Source organism: Takifugu rubripes, chromosome 20 (genome assembly GCF_901000725.2).
Source record: "Takifugu rubripes chromosome 20, fTakRub1.2, whole genome shotgun sequence".
NCBI lineage: Eukaryota > Metazoa > Chordata > Actinopteri > Tetraodontiformes > Tetraodontidae > Takifugu > Takifugu rubripes.
In genome coordinates, this window is record NC_042304.1 from 1208932 (window position 1) to 1228767 (window position 19836).

General features: G+C 43.7%; 1 long non-coding RNA gene across 1 annotated transcript; it reads right to left on the bottom strand.

Moving 5' to 3' along the window:
- Window positions 1-3375: 3375 nt before the first annotated feature.
- LOC115247352 (uncharacterized) lies at window positions 3376-15669 on the bottom strand. Its single transcript, XR_003886423.1, has 2 exons — window positions 15535-15669; window positions 3376-3476 (listed from the first exon to the last, which is right to left on the bottom strand). It is a non-coding gene; the product is annotated as an uncharacterized lncRNA (long non-coding RNA).
- Window positions 15670-19836: the final 4167 nt, after the last annotated feature.

The window sequence follows — 19836 nt, forward strand, 5'->3', positions numbered from 1 at the left end:
ACATTGGAGGGCCCTATATGAGAATTTATGGGTTTTGAACATTGCTAAAGGGTACTGCAGCAGTGTTGCTTCCCCTACTACCAGAACACCTTCCATGTTGTTTTCTGACCTGGGGCTTGAACCAAGAGCCCTCTACTTCCTGCTATTAGCAGGTTGTGTTTCTTGAGCCAGGGTAGACCTAATACAACTGGGGCATGAGGGGAATCAATAATATGGAGCTGAATAAATTCACAATGATTGCCTGAAGTGAGCAGGGAAACAGGAGCAGATATGCGGGTAACATCTGTCGACTTCCTACCGTTAAGAGATCTGGCCACCAAGGTGAAGTGGAGGGGTTAAAGAGAGCTCCAAGTCACTCTCATCAGCTCCACAGTCAATAAAAGCCGTGAGCTGTTGTTACTGACCCTACTGTTGGTGAGCTGTTGTTTCTGTTACTGTTTGGACCCAAATATTAGAGGACAGCTAAGAATGTCCTTCCGTCCTCTGAAAGACATGGAAGCAAACGGACACTGATCCACAAAATTACATGAAGATTTATAACTGTAACTGGATCAATGAATGCTATTTTATGAAAGACATGTAATTGTCTTTCGACTAACTGTCATCTTTCATAGCAGCTGTCCTCCATGTCTTTCTCATTTGGTTCTTTGTGATGCTAAGCTGTGGTCACAGTCACAGATAAGCAGAATTCCTTTTCATATGGAATCTATATTAAATCCAGCAAATTCAAACTGTATTTTAGCCACTCATTGGTGATTCCATAAAGACATTCTCTTCAACAGTGCAGTGAGTGCCTTAAGATGGCAGAAGAAAGGCTGAGAGAAGAAGGAAAGGTGGAGGGAGGGACTTTGAGAAAGGGAATGAATTAATGATGAGCCGCCAAGAGCTGAGAGAGAAGGGAGGAGGAGCAGCATCCAAAAATAGATTACATGACATCTTCATCTTTTCAAATGAAACAATACTTTTTTTTACCATATTTTTGACATGGCATGTCTTCTATCAGGACTCTCTGCAGACATTTTTGTCATTTTAAAAGAATTTAGTTTGTTTGAATAAGTCATCTTTATTGTAAATGTGTAAAGTCCCTTTCTTACTGCAAGACAACAAGGTTGTTTCGGCACCGTGAATGGGTTGTTGTGTAAATTGACCCAGGAAAAGAGCATCTCAGCTTGGCTGCAACATGAAAGCCACCCCGCGTCGTCCCCTAAATACCCAGAAGAAGTTGATGTTCCTGCCTGTTGCTGCTGCTGTGGCCACTGGACATCCTCTCAACAAAGAGTGATCTCTGAAGAGTTTGATTTATTCAGTCAAACTAATCAAATTTCTATCTACACGGTGACGTGCAGTCAGAGCAGGCATCATGGAAAGCGAAAAATAAAATGAAAAAATAAATTAAATGGTTGTATTTTTCCAGTGATTTTATAAACTAATCATCAATATAACTTCACCATTTTTATATTATCTTTTAATTTTCACGTTTACGATTAAAATATCAAGAAGATACTACGCAACGGACGTAGCGCAACATAGCACAGCACAGCGTTGCATCGCCAATATATCTGGAAGCCAGGTTTTAATGGGAGCTCAGATGAGGGCGGTACTCTCTCTTTATGTCGCTATTAAATGTTCAAATACGAATACAATATGAACTAAATTTTCACAGTTTATCTAATTTATATAATGAGCTGTGTTTTTGTAAGCAACTATATTTCTGTAATGTGTTTCTTGTGCCATACAATCGGGGCGAAGAAGCATAAGGGAGGCCAACACTTCTCCGGCCTCATGTTAGGGGGCACTAATGATGCCAGGGATTGGCAGTGGAACAAGCGTTTTACAGGTAGCGTGTCAAGTGATGAGTCATCCTTTTTTTCTTCTCACCTTGTCATACGAATGGAGAATTATATTCAGAAGCTAACACAATTTTCTACTGCCAATTAAATGGTGGAGGGCTCATATGATGTCTTTAAATCTGACTGATGACGTCAGTGCCTCCCCAGCCATGAACCTCACCGCACATCACTGTATCTACACCATCTTTAATGGAAGCCAGCACACTGACCAGATTACGAGATCTGTAATCTGCTCATCTTCTGTGGAGACAAAGAGGTTCTGCAGCAGATTTCTGGCTCTGCGCAGGACACACATATTTATGGTGATAACACCAACCTGGGATGCTCTAAGTGGCCTTGTTAGGACCTTTGAAAATTAATATATGATAATATAATAATTGTAATACTCAGCACTGACTCAGCCCTCTGAGCATCTCCAGTTCAGTTGCTGCCCCACCGATGATATAGTACAACACTGTGGCCTAATAATGACAAGATAGTCTCAGATTATTTAAAATCATAAACATAGACCTGTTGGGATGAACACAAGGTTGCCCAAAAAGTCCAGCAGGGGCGTAAGACACACAGACACACTGTTTGCAAACATAAATTATTTTCAAAGAGGTCTTCAGACAAATTCTTCAAGAGTTATTCCTTTGCTTGGTAGCCTAATCACTGGAGTGATAAATCTGAGAAATTATTAAAATGTCACATATTCCAATCTTTCCAGACTAACAAATTCCATCCCCCCCTTCAATAGATTAACTGTTGAATATGGTTTAATCTGTTCTCAGCTAGCAACTTTGGGAGCGAGACAAAAGTACAAAGTGCATAACAAGAACAGTGACCATCGACTGGCTGATGTCCATTCTAGTCTCTGACAGATTTCCAGCACACGTAACGATGTAATGATGACGTTGATGGGGTGACGTATGAGAGAGGAAGGGAACAGCCACGCCCCTCTCAGTGGGACGTCAGACCTGCTACTGCTGGTGATGCAAGCAAAGGTGGATCAACCCGTGTTCGAAAATCTTGTGTCAACACACTAACTTCAGTGTCAAAAGCAGCATAAGCAAACATATTACATTGCTACATTTCTAGATGACTCTTTTTAAGACCAATTAGGATTATTCTTCTCTGAATATTTGATCTTTTACTGTTTCTATTTCCCCCCTTTTGCATTTCCACTTGTTTTCCCTTCTCTCTGCTCACAGTATTCAAGTGCTTTCGTAACTTTCGTGTAATTGTTAGAGGATAGTGCACGCACATGTCCAAGCTTGAAGAGAAAAATGAAAGGGTCATCCAACTTCTTCCAATGACTCTCAAGGTGCCTTTGGGGATGCTGCAGCAAAATCTCTCTGAACTGAGAGCATTCATGTTTGAGAACTTTTTGAGCTATTTTCTCTTTCATGTTCTTGTTGACAGAGGATTAGGACAGACAGCCTGGGTGGATAATGTCCACAGTGGAGGACTCTGTACAACCCGCTCCCCCATCAAAAAGACCGACAATAAAGGCAGGACCCGTAAGCAGACGAACAACAGCTGACAGTGTTAAAACAAGATTTTTTATTAACTCAGATAACTGCACCACATGGTGAAAAGGTGCGAAGTGCAGATCGTTCCTCCAAATAAGGGGTGCATGGTGACCTAGGAAGAGATGTGAAAAAAACGTGGAAAGTTACTTAAAGGGACAGAACGCGAGAAGCTGCAGGTGTGACGGTCACCAGCAAAAGGTACCCAGGTGAATCCACCACACCCCCTAGTGAGAAAACCAGGAAAACAAAACACAAAAAAAGGCACTAACACACAGGGCATGACAGTCGTGTTTCCAGCATCTGTCCGTTCTGTGGTCTGTCTGAGACAGTTTTTCATGTTTTTACAGCATGCAGCAGACCCAAAGGGTTTTTTCATGTTTTAACAGAGATTTTCAACCGTTGTAATATTTTTTTTTTCTGCATTGGGATTTATTGGTGGGACCACGTGCAAAAAAAACAAAAAAAACTGAATGCAACAAGTGTCGGGTCCTAAATTTTTTAACTGGAGAAGCGAAGTTGCCAATCTACATGACACGGGGACAGAATACAGGACAGGGACACATGTGATGTGGTGGCTGTGTGGAGGCAGAACATTAGAGCCAGATTGAGGCTGGAGTTCTGCTTCTACAAGGCCACCACGAACCTGGAAATGTTTCAGCAGCTGTGGGGCCATGAAAGTGTCCTGTGTTCAGTGTCCGAGCAGAGAGAACTGGAACTCTAACTACCTCAACTGACAATGACTTAATGATTGTTTTATTAGAATTAGAATAAGGAATCAGCTTTATTGGCCAGGTAAGTTTTCACATATGAGGAATTTGACTCCGATTTAGAGCACTCTCTTGTACCAAAACAAGGCAATAAAATTAAAAAGTGACAGTCAGTAACACACAAGGTAAAGAAATAATAGAAATATGTAAAGTTAAATAACAAAACTAAGCAGCTGCTCAATTGAACATAACTTATATTGTGGTATTAAAATGCAAATGGTGCATGAATATAAAAAATGTTTTCCTCCTTAATAGATATGTTATAAACAGGTGGAAATGACATTGTGATATATACAGTATACACAACTGGTAGTAATACCACGGGGATTGTTCCTGACATAGTGACTGGTGTTAAGTGTTCATCAGAGTAACAGCCTGTGGGAAGAAACTGTTCCTATGTCTCCTTATTGTGATGTACAGTGCTCTGTAGCGCCTACAAGAGGGGAGTCCATGGTGTGATGGATCTGCAGAGATGCTTCTGGGCCATTTCCTGACTCTGGACTCGTACAGGTCCTGAACGGAGGGCAGGCTGGTGCCGATGACTCTCTCTGCAGTCCTGACTGTCTGTTGTAGTCTGTTCCTGTCCTGTTTGGTGGCTGACCCAAACCACACAGTGATGGAGGAACAGAGGACAGACTGGATGATGGCGGTGTAAAACTGGATCAGCAGTTCCTGAGGCAGGTTGGACTTCCTGAGCTGGCACAGGTAGTACATTCTCTCCTGGGCCTTTTTCCTGATGGTGCCGATGATGGCCTCCCACTTCACGTCCTGGGAGATTGTAGATCCCAGAAACCTGGAGGTCTCCACAGACACCATGTTGTTCAGAATGGAGAGGGGGGCAGAGTTGGGGGTTTCTCACTGTCATCTCCACAGTTTTCAGAGCATCCAGGTTGTTCTGACCACACCAAATGGCCAGCTGTTCTACTTCCCGTCTGTACGCAGACTCCTCGCCTTCCCGGATGTGGCCGATGACGGTTGTGTCGTCCATAAACTTTAGGAGTTTGACAGTTGGGTCTCCCGAGGTGCAGTCGCTAAAAAGAGCAGTAGGGAGAGCACACACCCCTGGTGGACGCCAGTGCTGGTTGACCGGATGCTGGATGTGATACTCCCCAGCCTCACCTGCTGCCTCATGTAAGTCAGGAACTTTGTAATCCATTGACAGGTGCATTATATGTTTTATTACATTTATTATTGTCAATAAAAGTGGTATTTAAAGTAAAAGTCTCTCTCCATCTGTCTCTCTCTCTCTTTGGCTATGATTGATAGACCAAGGTTATGTAAAAGAAGCCATGAGTGTCTTCTCTTTTTGAGACTAAACCTGTGTTCAAGGACTTAAGCTTCAGAAGATGAGACATTAGATTCAAACCATTTACTTATTGATAAGGTGAATGTGTAAAGAACATATTAATGATGCCCAGATGTCATGTGACTTAATCATGCTGCATATCTTCCATAGCTCTTAATCTAGGATGTTGTATCATTTGGATCAGGAGGCGTGTCTGAAGAAATCCTAAGGTAGTCCTGTATGTGTCCATTCACGGCATTTCTGAAATGCTTGAATATTGTCTTACTGTATAGCTTTGCCTCATCTCTCTTAATGCTGTTCGGTCTGTCAGATCAGTCAGAATCAGAATAGGTTAGCATCACTGCAACTTCCTTCATGGCCTTTTTGGTTTTGAACAATAAGGAAAAAAGATGTTAAACTGAGTCATTTTGGGTGTTCAGCTGGGATACACAGTCAAGTCTGCAGCCGCTGCAGTTTCCTGAACTCCTGTGAACTTTGGACATTTTAACTTAACTTGAACTCAGAAATGGTCGCGCTTCCCTTTTCATCATACTCCCTCTTCATTTGGGGCTTTTACTGACTGTCTTCTGATGTGAGTCAAGCCTCAGTGGATCCGTCTGGCTCCTTTTCAGTCTCAGATGGATAGGAAGGAACACTTCTGCTGAGGATACTGAGGTCCTTTGGAGTGTGCTTAGGACTTTTTATGACTCTGTGGTGGCATCAGCGATCTTTTACGCTGTAGTCTGCTGGAGCTGTGGAAGCTCATAGAGGGACAGGAAGAGACTCAACAAACTGGTCAGAAGGGCTGGCTCACTCCTGGACTGCTCTCTGGACTCTATTGAGGAGGTGGGTGAGAGGTGGATGTTAGCCAAGCTGACATCAATTATGGACACCCCCTCTCACCCCCTACACGAGACTGTGGGGGCCTTAAGCAGCTACTTCAGCAGCAGACCGTTACACCCACGGTGTAAAAGGGAACGTTACCGCAGGTCATTTATCCCAACTGCCATCAGATTGTACAACATGCACAACTGTTAATGTAGCACCAATAACCCAGGGTTGGCATATTTTTCTGCACTACTTAATCATACTACCTAACTAACTAATCTCTTATTTGCACATTCATTTTTCTTCATATAGTCTAATATTCCCTTCTGTATATAATTTCCCCCTCTGTATATCATGTATAATGTACATAGTAATGTACATAACAAAATAGGTTTTTTCCTCACTTCTGTAACACGTGAATTTCCCCGATGTGGGATCAATAAAGTTTTTATCTTATCTTATCTTATCTTATCTTATCTAACAGCTTCAACCTTCTTCCGGAAGAGGCAGAAAATAATATAAATGGAGGTGGAGAAGGAGGTGAATGCTGAACAAGCTGAATGGAAATATTAAGAGTTTTTCTCTCAATTATATTTCAAATGGATTTACATCATGGTAGTCAGACAACATTGGATTAAACCAAATACTTTCTTCCACGCAATAATTTGCAAAATTAGCAGAGCATCAGCATGGCAACATAGAAGCAAGGTTAGTGTCAGTCATTACAGGGAATGAAGAGCAGATGACCCCGACAGAAATCAAAGAAACAAAGCCCACAGGAGGATGCTGGAAGGTGGCGAGATTGAGCAACAAAGCACCGAGCAGGTAATAACACAGAACAACAGAATTGCTCAGAACAGCTGACCACACCAACCTGACCATAACAAGTCCTTAAGAGAGTAAGCAAATAATGAGCAAAAACCTGAAGTATAAAGTGCTATGACTCTCATGGTATTCAAAAATAACGTATGCAACTCGCCATCCCCCTTAGGTCATTTTTCTAACTTACATCTGATTTTATTGTATTTTACACATATGCTTCATGTTCAGAAAGACAGTCACAGTTTGGAGGAGCACCATATTGAGCCGCACACCTGTGTGTGCTTCTCAGCTAAAGAGGGAAGTTGAAACATGGTGCCCTTTCTCTCTGAGACTCAGGGCTGTGGTAAACTCACCTGATGTCCTTGGTGAGAGAGTAAGAACTTATTTGCATGTGCAGACAGCACATTTATCAATATTCATTCTTCAATACCGTAATTTCCGGACTATAAGCCGCTACTTTTTTTCTACACTTTAAATACTGCGGCATATTCTATGGTGCGGCTTATTTATGTTTTTTTTTCGTGGCGCACTATCACAACTATTATGAATCAGTCATTTTTACTAACCCTCATCAACGTGGAAAATACTAGAAGAAAAGCATATGATGCGACTTTTAAGTTACCGGTAAAAGCGATCGCTCTGGCGGTTGAAGAAGGAAATCGAGCTGCCGCACGTAATCTTGGCATAAATTACGGTAATCAATGGCGAGAAGGTGGAGACGCCAGCCTGATCCAAATCAAAAAGACGACAAAAGCTTTTAGATGTAAACATAGCAGGTAGCCCGAGCTAGAAAACGTTTTGGAAGACTGGGTCAACACACAGAGAGCAGGCGGCCGCGGTGTTTCCGCTGTAAAAATCAGACGGAAGGCAAAAGCAATCGCCACCGCGATGAAAATAGAAGATATTAGAGGTGGGCCATCGGAGGTTTTTAGATTGTTCATTGTTTGAGTAAAAAAGCATAAACAACGTAATTTGTGTGTAGCTGATACAAACGTATATTTCAAGGTAGCTGCATTACAGACACCGTTAAAAAAAAAGCATCTACAGGTAGAATATATTTGTTTATGTTGCTAAGAGGATTAAATTAAAATAAAAGTAAAAAAATCCTGACGTAAAAAAAATTGGATTTAAGGACTCTGTATAAACATACAAGTGAAAAGAGTGGCTGTTGTTTCTTACCTGTCTGTTTGTCACTCGTCTGTGACTCGTCTCAATCAATCAATCAATCAATCTTTATTTGTATAGCGTCTTTTACAATCAGAATTGTTTCAAGGCGCTTTCCAGAATCCCAGGGCCTAACCCCAGACAAGCAACAGTGGCAAGGAAAAACTCCCCTTTAACAGGAAGAAACCTTGAGCAGGACCAGGCTCATGTAGCGGAACCCCCCTGCTGATGGCCGGCTGGGTAGAGAGAGAGGAGAAGGGGGAGGACAGGTAGAAAGGTAGAGGATAGAATAGGTAGGAGAGGAGAGGAGAGGAGAGGAGAGGAGAGGAGAGGAGAGGTAGAGAGGGGAGGGGAGGTAGAGGAGAGGCATAGAAATACATACAAAATACATTATATTGAATTAAATTGAATTGAAAAAGCTGCTGGTTGAGTGGGTCAGCGGGGTCGGAGGTCAGTATACAGCTCTGAAGGCGGCGATACCTGTAAATGGATACAGAAGGGGGGGGCAGAAAAGCTACACAGGACATAGCATTACTAGTCTACTTGATGAGGAGGAGGAGAGGAGAGGAGGGAAGAGGAAACCATGACCCAGTTGGGTGACAGAGGCCTGTCAGGTGATCATGTTTCTGGACCCCGGCAGCCTTGGCCTATAGCAGCATAGCTAAGATGTTAACCTAATGATTAGACGACCCCATAAGTATGATAATTTGTCTGTCTATGATAATAATTGGAACTACAGAATTAGTAACAATAAGCTTTTTCAAAGAGGTAGGTTTTAAGCCTAATCTTAAAAGTAGCGATGGAGTCAGCCTCCCATACCTGGACAGGGAGCTGGTTCCATAGCAGGGGGGCCTGGTAGCTAAATGCTCGGCCCCCCATTCGATCCCTAGAAACTCTAGGGACCACAAGTAGACCAGCATTCTGAGAGTGGAGCGGTCTATTGGACTGGTAAGGTGTCACTAGCTCCTCCAGGTAGGATGGAGCTAGGCCTCTGAGGACCTTGTAGGTCAAAAGAAGGGTTTTAAAAATTATTCTAAATTTAACGGGCAGCCAATGAAGAGATGCCAGTACAGGAGTAATGTGATCTCTAACAAATGCATGGACTAACCTTTCAGCATTATGGTGGGTCAGTAGTTTTCTAATACTTGTGATGTTCGTCAGGTGAAAAAAGGCACTTCGAGAGACTAATTTAATGTGTGAGTTGAATGAGAGATTTTGATCAAAAGTTACTCCAAGATTCCTCACAGAGAGACTAGATGTTAATGAGATACCATCTAGAGTGATCATGTGATCTAATCTATCCCTGAGAGGGTCAGGACCAAACACCATGACCTCAGTTTTTCCTGAGTTAAGGAGGAGGAAATTTGAAGACCTCCAGGTCTTTATGTCTTTAAGACATGTCTGAAGCTTCACTAACTTCTCTGTCTCCTCTGGTTTCATGGATAGATAAAGCTGAGTGTCATCAGCATAACATCCTCTCCATCCTCTACCGCTTATCGGGGTCGGGTCGCGGGGGCAGCAGCCTAAGAAGAGAAACCCAGACTTCCCTCTCCCCAGCTACTTCTTCCAGTTCATCCGGGCGGATCCCCAGGCGTTCCCAGGCCAGTCGAGAGACATAGTCTCTTCAACGTGTCCTGGGTCTTCCCGGGGGTCTCCTACCGGAGGGACATGCCCTGAACACCTCACCAGGAAGGCGCCCAGGGGGCATCCTGACTAGGTGCCCAAGCCACCTCATCTGGCTCCTCTCAACGCGGAGGAGCAGCGGCTCAACTCCGAGCTCCTCCCGGATGGCAGAGCTTCTCATCCTATCTCTAAGGGAGAGCCCAGCCACCCTACGGAGGAAGCTCATTTCGGCCACTTGTACCCGTGATCTTGTTCTTTCGGTCATTACCCAAAGCTCATGACCATAGGTGAGGATAGGAACGAAGATCGACAGGTAAATCTTCACCACTACGGACCAGTGCAGAGTCCGCATTACTGCGGACGCCGCACCGATCCGCCTGTCGATCTCCTGCTCCATTCTTCCGTCACTCGTGAACAAGACCCCGAGGTACTTGAACTCCTCCACTTGGGGCAGGATCTCCTCCTTGACCGGAGAAGGCACTCCACCTTTTTCCGGTTGAGAACCATGGCCTCGGATTTGGAGGTGCTGATTTTTATCCCAGCCGCTTCACATGCGGCGGCGAACCGATCCAGTGATCGTTGGAGGTCACAGGCTGATGACGCCAACAGGACCACATCATCTGCAAAAAGCAGAGACCCATTCCTGAGGTCACGAAACAGGACCCCCTCAACACCATGACGGCACCTAGAAATTCTGTCCATAAAAATTATGAACAGAATCGGTGACAAAGGGCAGCCCTGGCGGAGACCAACCCTCACTGGAAACGAGTTCGACTTACTTCCAGCAATGTGGACCAAACTCTGACACCAATCGTACAGGGAGCGGACGGCCCGTATCAGCAGGCCCGACACCCCATACTCTCGGAGAACCCCCCAGAGGACCCCCCGAGGGACACGCCTTCTCCAAGTCAGCAAAACACATGTGGACTGGTTGGGCAAACTCCCATGCACCCTCGAAGACCCTGCTGAGGGTGTAGAGCTGGTCCACTGTTCCACGCCCAGGATGAAAACCACATTGCTCCTCCAGAATCTGAGGTTCGACTATCGGGCGGACCCTCCTCTCCAGTACCCCTGAATAGACCTTACCAGGGAGGCTGAGGAGTGTGATCCCCCTATAGTTGGAACACACCCTCCGGTCCCCCTTCTTAAAAAGAGGGACTACCACCCCGGTCTGCCAATCCAGGGGCACCGCCCCCGATGTCCACGCAATGTTGCACAGTCGAGTCAGCCACGACAGCCCTACAACATCTAGAGCCTTAAGGAACTCAGCATAACAATGAAAATTTATCCCATGCTGCCGAATAATGTTCCCTAAGGGAAGCATGTACAAGGTGAAAAGGATTGGTCCAAGTACAGAACCTTGAGGAACTCCATGGCTAACCCTACTGTATGAAGAGAGAATGCCATGGACATGAGCAAACTGGTAACTGGTAAATATGATCTAAACCAGTCTAGTGCTGTCCCTTTAATGTCAATCACATGTTCCAGTCTCTGCAACAGGATGCTGTGATCAACTGTATCAAAAGCAGCACTGAGGTCCAGCAGAACCAGCATAGAGACAAGTCCATGATCTGAAGCTATAAGAAGATCATTAGTAACTTTAAGAAGTGCTGTTTCTGTGCTGTGATAAGCTCTAAAGCCTGACTGAAACATCTCAAACAGGCTGTTTCTCTGCAGGTGCTCCAGTAACTGAGTCACTACAACCTTCTCTAGAATTTTGGAGATAAAAGGAAGGTTGGATATCAGCCTATAGTTTGCTAACACATCAGGATCCCGTGATGGGTTTTTTTAAGCAACGGCTTAATCACTGCCACCTTGTAGGACCGGGGTACATAACCTGTCACTAAACAACAATTGATCTGGTCCAGGACAGAACTGCCTATCAATGGTAAAACATCCTTCAACAGGTGTGTTGGGATGGGATCTAAAAGACACGTGGTGGTCTTGGATTTCTGAATTAGCGAAGACGCCTCAGAAAAACATATGGGGCTGAAGGAGTTTAAGGGCTCGTTGGAGAACCTGTATGTTCCCACAGTCAGCACATCTGGTGATGGTCCAGTTGTTGGGATGGCCTGGTTAGCTTTTTCTCTGATAGCTAGAACTTTATCAGCGAAGAAGCTCATGAAGTCTTTACCACTAGGGGAAGAAGGGATACGTGGATCTAAAACACTGTTACTCTTGGTTAATTTGGCCACAGTGCTGAAAAGAAACCTGGGGATAAAATTAGCCAAATTACTAGAAATGAGAGAGGCACCATCCCGTGTGGAATGGACACTGTCTCTCCTAATCAGACCAGGTTTTCCCCAAAAAGTGCTCCAATTGTCTATAAAGGCCACCTGGTTTTCGGGGCACCACCGTGACAACCAGCGACGAAGCAATGACTTGCGGCTAAACATTTCATCGCTGGCCAGATTGGGGAGGGGACCAGAGAATGCTACGGAGTCCGACATTGTTTTTGCATAGCTGCACACCGAGTCTTTGTTAATTTTGGTGACCTCCGACTGACGAAGCCGGAGCTCGTTTTCTCCGACGTGAATAATAACTTTACCAAATTTATGTTTACGTCTCGCCAGCAGCTTTAAATTGGTTTCTATGTCACCCGCTCTGGCCCCAGGAATGCACTTAACTATGGTCGCTGGAGTCGGCTTCACGTAGCGCAAAACAGAGTCACCAATTACCAGTGTCGGTTTCTCAGCGGGTGTGTCGCCGAGTGGGGAAAAGCGGTTAGCCACGGGAAGCGGTTGGTGGTGCACCGTGGGCCTTTGGTTTGGGCTACGCTTCTTGCGAACCATCACCCAGCCGCCCTGGCTAGCCGGCTGCTCGGCTGCTCCCGGGGGACCGCTAGCTGTAGCTACGCTAGGTAGCTCTGCAGCAGCTAGCTTCCCCTGGCTACCTGACGCAACTCCAGCTAACTCCAAGCTGCAGAACCGCGTCTCAAGCTCGCTACGTCTCGCCTCCATAGCCGTAAATAAACTACACTTTCTGCACCTATTCCCTTCACTAAAGGAGGCAGAGGAGTAACTAAACATTTCACACGCTGAACAGACAAAGACACCGGGTGAAACAGACGGTGAGGCCATGCTAATGCTAATAGTCGGCGGAGCCCTGTATTTGTTTAATATGGGTTGTTTCTCACTGTTGTTATCAGGTGACTAGAATGTTCCAAGTGTTCAAATTTTAGGTAAAGTGAATACAACACACCAAGTGTTCAATTTTAAGTAAAGTTAATACAACACACCAAGTGTTCAATTTTAAGTAAAGTGAATACAACACACCGTGCACAGTGCAACCAACGAAGGATTGAGAAGACAATATGGTAATAAAAACATATACCAGTACTGAATGTTTTCGATCTAATTTTTCATATTACTACGTGGGATACCTGCGGCTTAAAATCCAGTGCGGCCTGTATAAGTACAAAATTGATTTTCTTTCTAAAATTAGATTATGCGGCTTTTAATCAGGTGCGCTCTGTAGTTCGGAAATTACGGTACTTGATGTGGTTTTTCATTGTTCAAACTAAATACACAAACAAGCTCACAAAAGAGGATCCACAAGGATGCTAAATGAAGAATCATCAAGGGAAGCTTATGTCATATCCACATATGCTGCATTTCTACATTAGTCTTCACTTTCATCTTCAGCCACACACAAACAAGTCTGTCCTGGTTGGTGTGTTTAAGATGATTGACACACATAATATCAAAATAACCAAAGCTAAAATCTGCCAAAGGAAACATTTTTATAATATGAACATAAAAGACGGTAGAGAATATCAATGAATATGTGTTTCACTCTTCCAGTTGTAGCCCATCTGTCCCGAAATTGTACACTGTTTATATTTAATATAAATACAAATAAATGGTTCAGTCCCAGTGTCTCTTTAGTATTAGTTGGAGCTGATATTTGGCTCTTTGCATGTATCACACTATTGTAGCATTAGCATTAGCCTCATTATATTGACAACTGTGCAGATGCAAAATGTGAATTTAGCAGCCAACTAGTTTTCATAATGGTATAAAATTCGTAAATGTGTACATTGCATTCCAATATGGGATTTTGAATATAGCTTATGTTTTAAGAAATGCTTGACAAAATATTTAGCAGTTTAAATCAAGAGAAGTGCAATGCCTGTGGTCTCCTAGGCAACTAGCCAGGTTTCGCTCAGTAACAAATCACTGAAGCTCATTGGTGGGAAGATGAGGAGCTTCCTGCCACATTCCCATGGCAACCATCACTTTGGTCTCTTGTGTTTGACAACAGACTCAAAGTGAAGAGTTTTGCTTGTTCAGTAAGGCAACAACATTTGCGGGACCTCCGCGCTGTTACAGCTCAAAGATCAGCCCAGATGACAGGACAGCCGATTCAAATTGAAGGTCATATTTCAGGCCTTTGGTAAATGCTAGTCAGCATAATGCTAATATATCTTGTTCAAACAAATGTACCGGAAGTGGAGGCCATTCCATTTAACTGTAGGAGGTGATGACATGTGAAACAGTCAAGCTTGTTTTTTGAGAAATGTGCTGTTTTAGACAATTTGAAAGTCTGATTTTGCAGTACCATTACCTTTCTGAGAGATCAATACTAAAACGCACCTATGTATTTAGCATAGATACCCAAATCTTGACTTTTCAAATAGGCTGTCAGCCTATCTGGACATGTTAGGTAACTGAAATCAAAACCAAGGTCATGGTGTTTGGTCCTGAACCTCTCAGGGATAGATTAGATCACATGATCACTCTAGATGGTATCTCCTTAGCATCTAGTCTCTCTGTGAGGAATCTTGAAGTAACTTTTGACCAAAATCTCTCCTTTAACTCACGTATTAAAACAGTCTCTAGAAGTGCCTTTTTTTCACCTGAGAAACATCGCAAAGATCAGGAAACTACTGACCCACCATGATGCTGAAAAGTTAGTCCATGCATTTGTTGCTTCCAGGCTGAACTATTGTAATTCTTTATTATCACGGTGTCCAAACAACTCTTTAAGAAGCCTCCAGGTGATCCAAAATGCTGCAGCCAGAGTTCTGACAGGTATTGACAAAAGAGATCACATAACTCCTGTACTGGCATCTCTTCATTGGCTGCCCGCTAAATTTAGAATAATTTTTAAAATTCTTTTTCTGACCTACAACGTCCTCAGAGGCCTAGCTCCATCCTACGTGGAGGAATTGGTGACACCTTATCATCCCAACAGACCGCTCCGCTCTCAGAATGCTGGTTTACTTGTGGTCCCCAGAGTCTCTAAAGGCAGAGGGGGATATGTCTATCTTAGACATAATAATAATATTTATAGGGTCGTCTAATTATTGGGTTAATATCTTAGTTATGTTGCAAGAGGCCGAGGCTGCTGGTGTCCACAAACATGAGAAACAACTAGTCTACCCAGCCAGCCATCAGAAGCAGGGTCCACTTACATGAGCCTGGTCCTGCTCAAGATTTCTGCCTGTTAAAGGGGAGTTTTTCCTTGTCACTGTTGCTTGTTTGGGGTCAGGCCCTGGGATTCTGGAAAGCGCCTAGAAACAATTTTGACTGTAACAGGCTCAGTATAAATAAAGATTGAACAATTGATGGAAACTGTTAGAATTGCACCTTCATAGGATGAGATCCAGATAAGTCCCGTTTTTTCCTTCATAAGCAGAAGTGTCACTCACTCGTTCACTCGTTCACTCACTCACTCACATATCGTTTCTTCAGTCTAGGTGAAAGGTCAGAAGACGCGCTGGTCCTCAGTCATTCTTTTCCAACAGCCCACGTTCATCTTATCCCGTGACTTCTGCCAGCATGACCTACATTTCCTCTCTTCCTGGATCCTTTTATTCCTCCCCCCTCTCATCTCTCTCTCTCTCTCCCTCTCTCTTACAAACACACTCACACTTACACACACACACACACACACACACACACACATACACACACACACACACACACACACACACACACACAGTCCCAGCAGGGTGCAGGTGGGGGTGGGGTGTCTGTGCCATTTTCAACTGTTAAGGTTCTAAAATAGACTTGCTGATCCATGTTCAACGCCGAGAGTGTGGTGTGTTTGGCGTGCGTCTCCACCTTTGTAAGTAACTCAGCAGCGCCATCTCTTGGGCCAGATTGTCATGTTGTTTCATGTTGAAATCCAGATCACTGCTTCCCCCTGGTGGAATTTCAGTGAAACCTGGACATGATCAGATGAACTTTTACACCTGGGTAAATTAGTGTTGTAACGATTCTGCATGTTCCAAAAAGCTTAAACAGTTAAAATTATTTAATTGATTAAAAACCAATCATTTATTCTAATAAAAGTCACCAATTTTTAGAGGAATGACCAATGTGGTGTGTGACCACCCAAAACCAGAACCAGAGAGAATGAGGAAATCATCAAAAGGAGTAAAATCAGGTGCCTCTAAGCAGTAGAACTGCATGTATGTTTGACTGTTCTTTCGCTGCCATGATGCCAATTAACCAGCTCATGACAAGCTCATTAAAGGTGCACTCTCTGAGCTTGCGTGGTTTCATGGTTCATTTTGGTCTCATTTAATTTCATTCTCAAATCGTAGCTGCCTGCTCCCTGAATACACTGAAAAAGCTCGATCTGTGGAGATCACATGTGCTCAGAAAGGTCCAAACAGCTAAGTGGACAGGCTGCATGCCAAAATATAACAAGCCATGGGCAGTGGGATGGGGTACGAGCACCTTCACATGTAAATATAATTTACTCACCGAACAGTTAGTGTAGATGAATACAGGAGGGACGGGGGGGCAACAGAAAAACTAGACAAGAAATAACATCACTTGTCTACTTGGTGAGGGGAGAGGAGAGGAGAGGAGAGGAGAGGAGAGGAGAGGAGAGGAGAGGAGAGGAGAGGAGAGGAGAGGAGAGGAGAGGAGAGGAGAGGAGAGGAGAGGAGAGGAGTCATGTGATCTCTTTTGTCAATATCTGTCAGAACTCTGGCTGCAGCATTTTGGATCAGCTGGAGGCTTCTTAAAGAGTTGTTTGGACACCCTGCTAATAACGAATTACAATAGTTCAGCCTGGAAGTAACAAAAGCATGAATTAACTTTTCAGCATCATGCCACGTCAGTAGTTTTCTAATCCTTGTGATGTTCCTCAGGTGAAAAAAAGGCACTTCTAGAGACTGTTTTAATGTGTGAGTTGAAGGAGAGACTTTGCTAAAAAGTTACTCCTAGATTCCTCACAGAGAGACTAGATTCTAGGGAGATACCATCTAGAGTGATCATGTGATCTAATCTATCCCTGAGAGGTTCAGAACCAAACACCATGACCTCAGTTTTTCCTGAATTAAGGAGAAGGAAATTTGAACACATTTTGCAGGATTCATGTTGTTGCAGTGACAGTTTAGCAGAGGAAATGTTATTTAGCTTTATTATTCAGAAGCCTCACATCAATAGGCTTTAATCGGATGAAAAGGGGTTTCCTGAAGGTTGATCTTATGGGTTAGTGTAAGAAACATGGAAAAAAGTCCCCAAGTTGCGCTTGTATTGGCGATAGAAGAAAATGTTGTTGTTCATAAAAACAGCACTCTGGAAATAATCTTTTCGGATTCACTAAATTTAGGGTTCACTATCTTGCTAACAGACATGTAAATCGGGGGTTATCAAATCATGAATTGGTTTCAGCAGATCAAAGTGCTTTTACAGCAACTCAAATCAATCTTTATTTATATAGCGTCTGTTATAATCAAAATTGTTTCTAGGCGCTTTCCAGAATCCCAGGGCCTGACCCCCAAAAAGCAACAGTGGCAAGGAAAAACTCCCCTTTAACAAGATGATCCGAGACGGAAGGGTGGAAGAAACGGCTTATAAAGAGGAGGTGGAGGGAGACGGAACAGAGACGTTACCCAATTACACAGGAGGAAGACTTGTCAGGAAGATGCGGATGACACCCACCAGAATTCAAAATAAAACAGGACGTGATTAAGACAGGAACAAAAACCTGTACAGGAGAGACACTTAACACTGGTCCTGACAAATGCTCCTCTGGTCACTGAATTAACAACATACAGTTGGAAAAGCCTGAATTTTTTTCTTCTCCATGTTTAGAATGAATAATGACGTGTTATTAAAATTTACACTAAATATATGTCTGTCAAGGCCACCTGGGTTTCTTTTGGATCAGAGCCTTAGACTTGGAAGACTTGTTTTTTTCATCAGTTCGACACCAAAACATGGGTAACATTTATTGAGTAACCTCTAAAAGCATTCACCCAGCCCCAAGTCCACCACCTGGTCCCCATGTTGGCCCATCTGGGCTGGGTGTATAATACAAATAGTTACCTAGAAACAAAGCAGAGACCAGACACCAGTCATTTTCTCGGGTATTGTGAGATGTAGGAGAATAGTGTGTTTATTTAGGCAGTAGTGATAAATGGTTACATATCATTATAAGGTTCACATTTCCTGAAAATTACAGTAAAATAGAGGGACATCAGCTGTCAAGTGACCTCAGGGCTGTGCTTCTGGCAGGACACTTGAATGGAACCACGGGTGGCACAACATCTGTTCCAGGGTATAACGCTGATCCGGGTTGAATAGCAAACAGCTCTTCAAAAAGAATTGGATAAGAATGTTTTCTAGTTTTAGATCGCGGTGGAAGACGCCTGCCTTATATATTTGAATTGCACCTTCCACCAGCTGCCTCATGAATTCCTGATGGACAAAAAGAAGAGTTAAAGAACATTCAAAAATATTATCAGACTGAGCTCTGCAGCGGTGGGAGGTGGTCCACCCTAACACGATAGCCAGCATTATTACCTTAGCCAGGTCTATTTGGCCATTGTCGTACTCGGACAGGTTCATGCAGTTCTCTGGCCTCTCCATGATCAGTAGGATTTCATCATCCAGGTCAGTCCATGCTAATGGTGATACGACTGCATTTTCCCCTACAGAGTCCCCTGCTGTCATCACCATCAGTACCATCTCCAGTGGGGCGCAGTGGAGCTCACCATTTATCAACTGAAGAGAGGAGCACAAGATGCTTGTCTGTGGTTTACTGCTGGTCATCAATGAAAAAGGAACAGCTCCACACTAAGTTCAACAGCTGATGGTAGGATCAAAGTTAACTACTGACTGGTACGTGACCAAGGCTTTATTGATGTGCTTAATTGCCGCCTGCAGGAAAGAATCATGTGTCAAGGAGATTAGTGAGGATTATATGTGTATGTGTGTTTGGTGTGATTCAAATAAAAATACTTACTGGAAATAAATCGTCCCTTCTATAACCACAATACACCTTTCCAAAACCTCCTTCTCGGAGCTGTGAAACTTCTAAGTAGTGTTTCTCATATTCTTCTGCAAATACAGATTTACTACAGCTGTAGTGCACACAAACACACACACACACACACACATACACCCTCCACAATAACCTCACCTCTGCTGATGGGCACCAAGACATGCTTGGGCTTTGCTGTGGTTGAGGGCCGCAGCTCAGGAAAAGAGAACACATTGTGGGGAACCGTCACTGATTCAGTCTTCTGTCTCTTCCTGGGAGCTTCTGGGTATGACTGGGCCTTTCTCTTTCCGCCCCGGTTTGACACGTCCTTCGGTGCCACTCGAGTAGTGGGTTTGCTGCAAACCGTTCGCCTGCACTCAGAGCCGACCTTCCTCTTTTTGCTCACCGGCCTACCGTCCTCCCCTCTGCTGGTGGTTGGACTGGTTCTGGTCTCTGACTGTGAGGTAAAACCATTCTGCTTTAAACTTTTGTATAAATGAATCAGACCAGCATGAAAAACATGGATTTGGCTTCTCTGATGGTGTAGTCACCTGATTTTGAGGATTCCTCACGTTTGCGTTTATTGGAAGAGACGCCCATTTCTGCTCTGTACGACAGCTCAACAGCCAATGTTGCACAGTTGTTAGTTGTTAGTATATTGAGCAGGGGAACTTTGTTGACTATACCTTTGTCTTTCATGCCAAGATTCTTTCATCCATCTTGACTTTGATGTCTTAATGTATGTCTTTCAAAAT